The sequence below is a fragment of the Elephantulus edwardii genome, unplaced genomic scaffold (genome assembly GCF_000299155.1).
Source record: "Elephantulus edwardii isolate Elephantulus edwardi_28Jun2011 unplaced genomic scaffold, EleEdw1.0 scaffold00252, whole genome shotgun sequence".
NCBI lineage: Eukaryota > Metazoa > Chordata > Mammalia > Macroscelidea > Macroscelididae > Elephantulus > Elephantulus edwardii.
This window is the reverse complement of record NW_006400002.1, coordinates 373,288-382,280: the sequence shown is the minus strand read 5'-3', so window position 1 is coordinate 382,280 and position 8,993 is coordinate 373,288.

Genomic DNA, 8,993 nt, shown 5'->3' with positions numbered 1-8,993 from the left:
ATCTGGTAGCTTGTCTTTTAATTTCCTGAATTCTGGTGCAAAGAGAGCTGATTGTGGATCCAAGCAAGAGGAAATCATTAACAATCTCAAACTTTTCTCCATCTATCATGATACTGCTTATTGGCCTGGTGGTGTAAATCTTTGCTTTCTTCATGCTGAGCTTCAATCCATATTGAAGGTTCCAGTCTTTGACCTTCTGTAGCAAACAATTCCAGTTCTGTCCAGTTTTGGTAAGCAAGATTGTGTCATCTGCATAACGCAGGCTGTTGATGAGTCTTGCTCCAGTCCTGATGCCACATTCTTCTTCATAAAATTCAATCTCCTGAATGGTCTGTTCTGCATATAGATTGAAAAGTTATGGAGGAAAGACTTAGTTAGAGACCTCACAGGGGGTGGAGATAAAGGTAGGGGTGGTGGGGAGGAATGGAACAATGTTAAATTGCCAACTTTATCTGTAAGTTTTTGTACTAGGAAAATGTTTTTGCATGTTGATGTTCTTAATAGTTTACATATGTATATCGTTGCTTGTCTATCATCTGCTCTTTTGGGTACAGTGCTTATCTGTCAGAGGCTGTACTAAATCTGAGCTTCCAAATTAAGACAGGATTGGCCACCTACTGAAAACCCTATCAACAATAGAGCACTTACACTGGTTGTTATTGTTGTTATTGATTGCCATTGAATTGAGGTCGACTCATAGCGACTCTATGAACAAAAAAACTAATGACTTTCCATACCTATTGTTGTTTCTCCAAGTTCACAGAGTTTCCAGAGGCAAGTGATTTAGGAAGTGGATGCCACTTCTGCTTTCAAACCTGTTTTACAACTGGGAGCTCCACCAAACACTCTCCACAGTGGGAAACCATTATGGTATTTTATATTCCCATGGCACAAGACTCAGCATCACAGCAAACTCACATTACTTCATACATCACATGGACAAAGAGTGATGTGCAAAGTGGAATAATGTTCCTTCAGATATAACAAAATTAGTCTCATTTAGCAGTGGTTAAGTGTTGTGAGTCAAGCACAACGCAGAGTAAACTTTGCACAAAAGACCTGAACTCTGTTCCATAATTAACATCATTTCTGTACATTTAGTTTAGGAAGTGGATGCCACTCCTGCTTCCCAACATGAATCAATCTGAAAGCTCATCCAAACATCATACATAATGGGTAATCATGGTATTTGACACAACTATGGAACAGTGTTCAGCATCACAGCGACTCTAAGTTATCTAGTACAGCAAATAGACAAATGTTTGCTGTGTCATTTAAAGAATATTCATTCTAAAATTAACAAATTTGGTCCAGGGTCTCCTAATTCACACTTAAATAGAAACCTTATCTTCAGGTTACTGGAGCATGTCAAAGAGTCTGCCTGCACTTGCTTACAGAACTGAGAAATGGTCTAGTAATCAAGCTGTCTATGATGCTTTCAAACTGATGTTTTGTGTGACTAAAATCAGTGTAGTCTACACCCAAACAAAATATGTTTGTTGAGTCAAATCATTAGAAACTCATAGTGACTTATAGGACAGAGCATGACTGCCCTATAGAGTTTCAAGGCTGTAAATCTTCATGGAACTAAATTTTCTCATCTTTTCCCCATGGAGTGTCTGGTTTGAACCACTGACCTTTCAGTTAACAACCAAGTGCTTAAATCATTGCCCCATCAGTGCCCCTGGTGTAGTCTATTTGCTGTTCCCCAAATTTCTAGCCCATTTGTGCCTTCTCCAGTTGTTTTAGTAGTTAGTGAATGCCTTAGCTACAGTGCCACAAACTTAAACCAAACCTAGTGGCCTAAAATCTATTCTGACTCATGGTGACCTTTCATAAAGTATCTGAGGATGGAAATCTTGTTGGGGGAAGGTTGTCTGTTTTCTTGAAGAGCAGTTTGTGTATTAAAATTGCCAGTTTCTTGGTTAGCAGCCCAGCAAACCATGTGCTTCACCCTTCAAATGCACCGTCAAGTTGGTTCTCACAGCGGCCCTCCATCTGGTTTCTGAGGCTGTAAATCACAATAGGAAGAGACTGCCCATCTTTTTCCTGAGGAGCAGTTGATGGATTTGAATGGATGTAGACGTGCAGCTTTTAACTTAGGGTCTTCACCGCTAGAGCTAAGAGTTCCTTAATATTGAGAAGAATGACCTTTCTTGAAGAAAGGGTTGAGGCCATGATTTATTCTTTTTTTTTTCTTTTTCAGGATTTATTCTTGTAGAGGAAAATGAAGTGGTCTTAAGGTCATGCAGAGCTTTGCAATTTATCAAAGATCTTTAGACATTATTACCTACAATCAGAAATTTAAAATTGTAGCATTTCAAGCATCTCACAGGAAAGTGGTATGAAGCTAACAAGCAAAATTTCTCTAAACATATATAAATTAAACATAAAAAAACCTTTTCAATGTAATAATCAGACAAAGCTTAACCAAGTTAACTAATGAGGAAAAATTAGTTGAGTGAACACATTATACCAAAAAAATAACATTAAATATCCTCTATCCAAGTTTTTATTACCTCTTTAAGTATTTGGTCAATTTCCCAAGCTGTGTAGTTTTCCTCATCTAACCAAACAAAACTTAAGAATGCACTCAGTCCATTGACCACAATAATTGAAGTTTTTAGAATCAGGGTTTGGTTTGAAATTCTGGATGTGACCTCAAAGGTAGAGTGTTAGCTCTAGAATAATTCACTATAAATGAGCCATAGATGAATAAATAGTTTTTAAGTCCCACATCATTTCTTCTTCTGCCATTTGATTTTTTTTTTTAACAGTGACGAATTGCATTGGGAAAATCAGCTGTCGAGGACCTCTCCAGAGTACTGAAGAGCAATGACATTAGGCTGGAGACTAAGATGTGCCTGATCTGGGCCATAGTCTTTGCAATTACATGCTATATAAATGTCAGAGAGCTGGACAGTGACTAGGAATGATAGAAAGAGAATTAATGCCTTTGAGCTGTGGTGCTGGAGAAGAGTGTTGAATATATCATGAACTGCTAAGAGAACAAACAGGTTTGTCCTGGAGAGGGTGAAACCAAGCTGCTCCTTGGAGGCAACGATTCTGAAGCTTTGTCTGATGTTCTTTGGGCATGTTGCAAGGAGGGACCAGTCCTTGGAAAGGGACAATCATATTTGGGAGGATGGAAGGACAGCGCAAGAAAGGAAGACCCTCAGTGAGATGGATCGAGAGTGATTGGGGTAATGAGAATAGGTGTCAGAGATAGTGAGGTTGGCACAGGAGAGAGCAGGATTCAAGGCTCTTGTATATGTGTCATTATGAGTTGCAAGCAACTCGACAGCACATAACAACAACAATCTTGTATAGCTCTTTTCCTTTTTAGTCTTCTTTTATTTGACTGGTTTTGGATTGAATTTTAATTGACTAGTTTGAAACTGAGGAGGTCTTGGAGCACTTCCTGCAGAAGGTCAAAGACTATAGTTTTCAATATGAATTGAAGCTCAACATCAAGAAGACAAAGATTCTCACCACTGGGCCAACTGACAACACCATGATAGATGCAGAAGAGCTTGTTAAGAGTTAGAGCTTGCTCAGCTCCACAATCAGCACTCTTGGCACCAGCAAGCAGGAAATAAAAAGATGAATTGGTTACGTAAAACTGTTTCAGGTACTTCTTCAGAGTACTGAGAAGCAACAATGTCAGTCTAGAGACTAAGGTGTGCCTGATCCAGGCCATGGTCTTGAAAATCATTTGCTATGTATCAGAGAGCTGGATGATGACTAAGGATAATAAAAGAAGATTTGAAGTTTTTGAGTTGTGGTGCTGGAGAAGAGTCTTGAAAAGATCATGGACTGCCAATAAAACAAATAAGTCTTGTTGTTGTAGCAACCCTCTGTACAATAGCCCTAAAATCTGCTCTGTCCTGTGCCAACCGCACTATCTCTGACACTTCCATCCCGATTATCCTAGTCACTAAATCAATCCACCTCATAGAGGGCCTTCCCCTCCTGCACTGTCCCTCCACCCTCCCACGCATGATGTCCTTCTCCAAGGACAGGTCTCTCCTCACAACATGTCCAAAATATGTTAGATGAAGCCTCAGAATCCTTGCCTCCAACGAGCCACCCAGTTTAACCCTTTCCAGGACAAATCTGTTTGTTTTCCTAGCAGTCCATGGTATTCTCAATACTCTTCTCCAGCACCACAGCTCAAAGGCATCAATTCTCCTTCTATCCTCCTTGGTCATTGTCCAACTCTCTGATGCATAACAAGTGATTGCGAAGACCATGGCCTGTATCAAACGCACCTTAGTCTCCAGAGAGACACCATTGCTCTTCAGTACTTTGGAGAAGTCCCTAACAGCTGACTTTCCCATGGCAATGCACCTTTTAATTTCTTGGCTACTGGTGCCAAGAGTGTTGACTGTGGAGCCAAGCAAACTAAAGCTGTGTACAATTTCAATCTCTTCACCATCCATCCTGATGCTGCCAATTGGTCCAGTGGTGAGAATCTTTGTCTTCTTGACATTGAGCCTCAATCCATATTGGAGGCTGCAGTCCTTGACCCTCTGCAGCAGGTGCTTCAGGTCCTCTTCAGTTTCAACAAGCAGGGTTGTGTCATCCGCATAACGCAGATTGTTGATAAATCGTCCACCAATCTTGATCCCACATTTCTCCTCATAGAGCCCAGCCTCCCGGATAATCTGTTCTGCATATAGGTTGAAAAGGTATGGAGATAGGATGCATCCCTGGCATACACCCTTCCCAATTTTGAACCATGCAGTGTTCCCTTGCTTTGTTCTGACGACTGCCTCCTGGTCCAAGTATAAGTTTCGCATTAGCACGATCAAGTGTTCTGGGATTCCCATTCTTCTCAGAAGGTAAACCCAAGTTTCTCCTTGAAGGCTAGAATTCTGAAGCTCTGTCTCACATACTTTGGGCACATGGCCAGGAGGGTCCAGTCCTTGGAGAAGGACATCATGTTCAGAAGGGTGAAGGGACAGCACAGGAGAGGATGACCCAGATGAGATGGATTGTTGCAGTAACTAGGGCACTGGGGACAAGTATGTGGGAGTCAGTGAGACTGGCTCGGGACAGGATAGGCTTCAGAACTGTTGTACGTCGTAGGGTTGCAATGAGTCACAGGCAACTCGAAGGCACATAGCAACAGCAACAACAACAGGTTAAATTGAATTACTCTTCTTGTCAGAATTATAATTTGCAAATTTAAATTCTCCTTTTATTACCTGAAATTATGATTGCAATAACATAGCTTTATGGCTTGCTTTTATTTTATATTTCTTGGTATTTCTGCATCTTATTAACCACGATAAAACCTACTGCTACAGAGGTGATTCCTAGTCACAATTCATAGAACAGACTAGGACTATTCCTTGGGTTTCCAAGGCTGTAAATCTTACAGAAGCAGACAGCCTCATCTTTCTTGCATAGTGAGGCTGGTGGATTTGAATTGCTAACCCTTCACTGCTTAATTCACTGCACCACTCGGAGTATAGTCTTCCAGTAAGAACTATACTTAGTCATTTCACTGAAAGAACCTAGACTGTAGAACTGTAGGCCAGAAGTTAAAAGAAGCAGTATAAGAAGCATTAACATGCCTCAGACCATCCCTGTTAAGGGCTGCAACCTTTGTTGGCACAGCTCTGCACGGGGGAAATCCCACGGAGCTTTGAGCCTGTCAGTGAGTGAGAGAAGTTTCATCATTACACAGCTAGTTCAGTGGTTCTCAGGATCAGAATCCATAAAATAGGTGTCAAGCACACCCTTCCAGCCTGAAGAACCTGTCATAGTTATCATAGTGCTGTTGTAACAGAAATATCACAAGTAGGAGGCTTTAGCAAACAGAAAGTTAACTTCCTTCTCATAGTTCAAAAGGCTAGAAGCCCAAATTCCACACACTGGCTCCAGAGGTAAGCTCTCTGTGAGCTCCAGGAAAGAGCCTCATTTCAGCTCCTGTAGTCCCTGCATTCCTCACATCCTTGGTTAACTTCACATATAACCGTGTGTCCTTGCTTCTTTTTGTCTGTGCTATTCCTTTTAATTCAGAAGTAATTAAGTTAAGGACACGTCTTACACTGATAGGGCCTCATAAACAAAAAAATCTATAACATTACCAAATGGGCTTACATACACAAATATAGAAATATAGAGGTGAAGAGTTTAAGGGACAAACCCCCCCCCCCCTGCCTAGAGCCATTAAGTCTGCCTTATAGCAACCCTCAGTTGGATTTCTGAGGTTATACATCTTTGCAGAAAGAGCGAATCTATTTTTTCTTTCTTGGAGAAACCTGTGGATTTGAACTACTAGGCTACCAGTGCTCCCTATCATACCCTGAAAGCTCTTTATTTGAGGGATAATCTTTATTTTCCATTAGAGGGTTGTTTGGGGTATCCTCCAATCCCCATTCCATTTCTTTTCCACTTAATGATGATGAACAACAGAGAGCAACGAGCACTTAGCAGTAGGACATGTATACAGACACATCCACACCTACATAGGGATCAGGCAACACTCTTTAATTGAGGCCACTAATTGAAGTCCACATTCTCCCTGATTACAAAACTGAAGAAAGTACGACATCCATGCCCAATGATCCCCCTCTCTCCTTTGGCCTTTGACCAATCCAGAAAAGAGTTGCGTTGACCATCCGTGTTAGACAGATCTGTAAAATGTTACAGAATGGACAATCTGAAGCCATGGGAATGTGAATAAAGGGGCAGGGTCTTAGTGAGGAGAAGCCTGGAGGAAAGAGAGACAGGTGGTCAATGGAGAGCTTGGTAGCAGATTTGCCATCTTCCTCACAGGCGTGTCTCCCACTCAGGTCTCAGAGCTGCTCTCCTTTTCTTCCTCTTTGAGTTCCTGCAGAGAATATAATTTTGTCAGATGTCTCATCTTTAACAAGATAGGTGCACACAGATGTACATATACACATCTATGTACTCACAAAAGTTGTGTTTGCTTGTATATAGAATTCATTATGCCAAATTAACACCAGGCATAAAACAGAATTAACACAGAATAGAGCAACTCGCCTCAGTGCCCTCAGAAGTTTGTACTCATGGCTTTGCACGTTTTCTGGGAGTAAGGGTCAGTGTCAGCCACTGGGGATGCCTCTCTCCATTCCAAGTACTGTCATAACACAAATCCTACACGTGGGTGTCTTCAAAGAACAGATATTTATTTTAAAATTTTATTGATATTTTTTTTTACAGTTCTGGAGGCTAAAGTCCTAATCAAGGTCTTGGCTGTGTTCATTTCTCCTGTGGTCTCTCTCCTAGTTTCTGGTGTATCCTAACAATCATTGACATTTTTTTTTCTCCATTTGTACACAAGACCTTGCATGGCATCGGCTGTCCCTGTGTCAATTCTGGTTTTGGTTTTTTTGATGACACTTCAAACCAAACATCTGTGTGCCTCTGGCCATTCCAATCCAGCAGCTGTTCTGCAGGACAAAGATGGACATCTCTTCTTGGGTAGATTTACAGCCACAGAAACATGATGGAGGCTTGTTTTGAGTTGGAGATTATTTGAAGGCAGTGATTTTGAGAAGTGATTCGGTTTAGAACTTATCCTACTTTGATATGATCTCATTAACATAAAAAGAAAAGCCTTATTTCCAAACAGGGTCATATCTATAGATACAGAGGTTTTGACTACATGTAATTTATGCTTTTAGAGATCATAATTCAAGCCATAACAATGCCCTCATCAGGCTTTTCTAAGAACCAAGATGGCTCCAGCCTACTTCATTTCTTCCCCTCAGTTACCTTTAAGTCTTTCCCTAATAAGTCTTCATTCTTGTTACCACTGCTGTCTGCAAAGGCATTTCCACAACCAGTGCACCTACAGAGTTCTTTCAAAGATCAAAGGAGGTGTTAAATATGAAAATGCCATGTATAATTTGAGGGAGGTCTGGTGGCCTAATGATAAAGGAATGCACTTCTAATCCAAAGGTATAAGGTTTAAATCCACCAGCTGCTTCATGGGAGAAAAATGGGCAATCTCCTATGCGATTTACTTCCTCTGAAAATCCACTGAGGGTCAGTATGAGTCAGTTCCAACTTAATGGTACATAACAACAACAACAACAACAACAACAACGATAAGTTGAGTATTTAAGTGACTTATTTCTTTATATACCAACAGGTATATGTAACAGAACTCACCAGCATCCTGTAGCTGGGAGGAAGCAGAATATAACCATTACCATAACCCAGTGGTCTACAAGAGACGTGTGTGGGCTCAGCATCAATCAAGCTGTAAATATAGAAGAAACCATGATCATCAAGTTCCCATGATAAATGGGGCTATACAACTGACAACAGCTTTGTTTTGCTTTTGCTTTCATCGTTTACTTAGTAAGACAAAGGAAGCCAAATGCAAATTAGACCTTATGCTATAGGCCCAGGTATCTGTTCCCTTCTCATCAGGAAGCTGAAAGTGTTGGTTGTCCTAGCAACGGAGGGCTGGTTGCAGGAGGGAGGTTTACTGTCTTGTACTGCGGAAAGGTGAAACAGTCACCCACAGTATTAACCAGAGGAAACTGCCTGTTCCCTAAGGCCTTTGTGAGGCTTCCTGCCACAGCACCTGACACCCCAGTTCATAACAGAGGCCCTCATCTCAAATTCTTTCCATAGACAGAGGAAAGGGTTTCTAAATTATCAACCAACCACCTCCAAGGTCAAACCCAAGCTACTTCCTATAGAGATTGATGAAGACAGCTAGTAGCAGGAATATCTGATTTCGAGTCAGAAATTTCTCCATTTAAACCCTGGCTTTGCCACTTGCAAGCTGTGTGACTCTTGCGCAGGAAAATGAAGTGAGTTGTATTTTTCGCAACTGTGAGAATTAGTCCATTTTAATTTTTTTCCCTCCCTTGTTTCCTGGGGCTCATAGTGTCTCTTTTTGCACTAGCAGCTGAATCTCAAAATATTTCACATTTAATTTTGCAGAGAAATTTATTTATTTTTTTTGTGGCTAGTTTTTTTTAAAATTATAATTATATTTT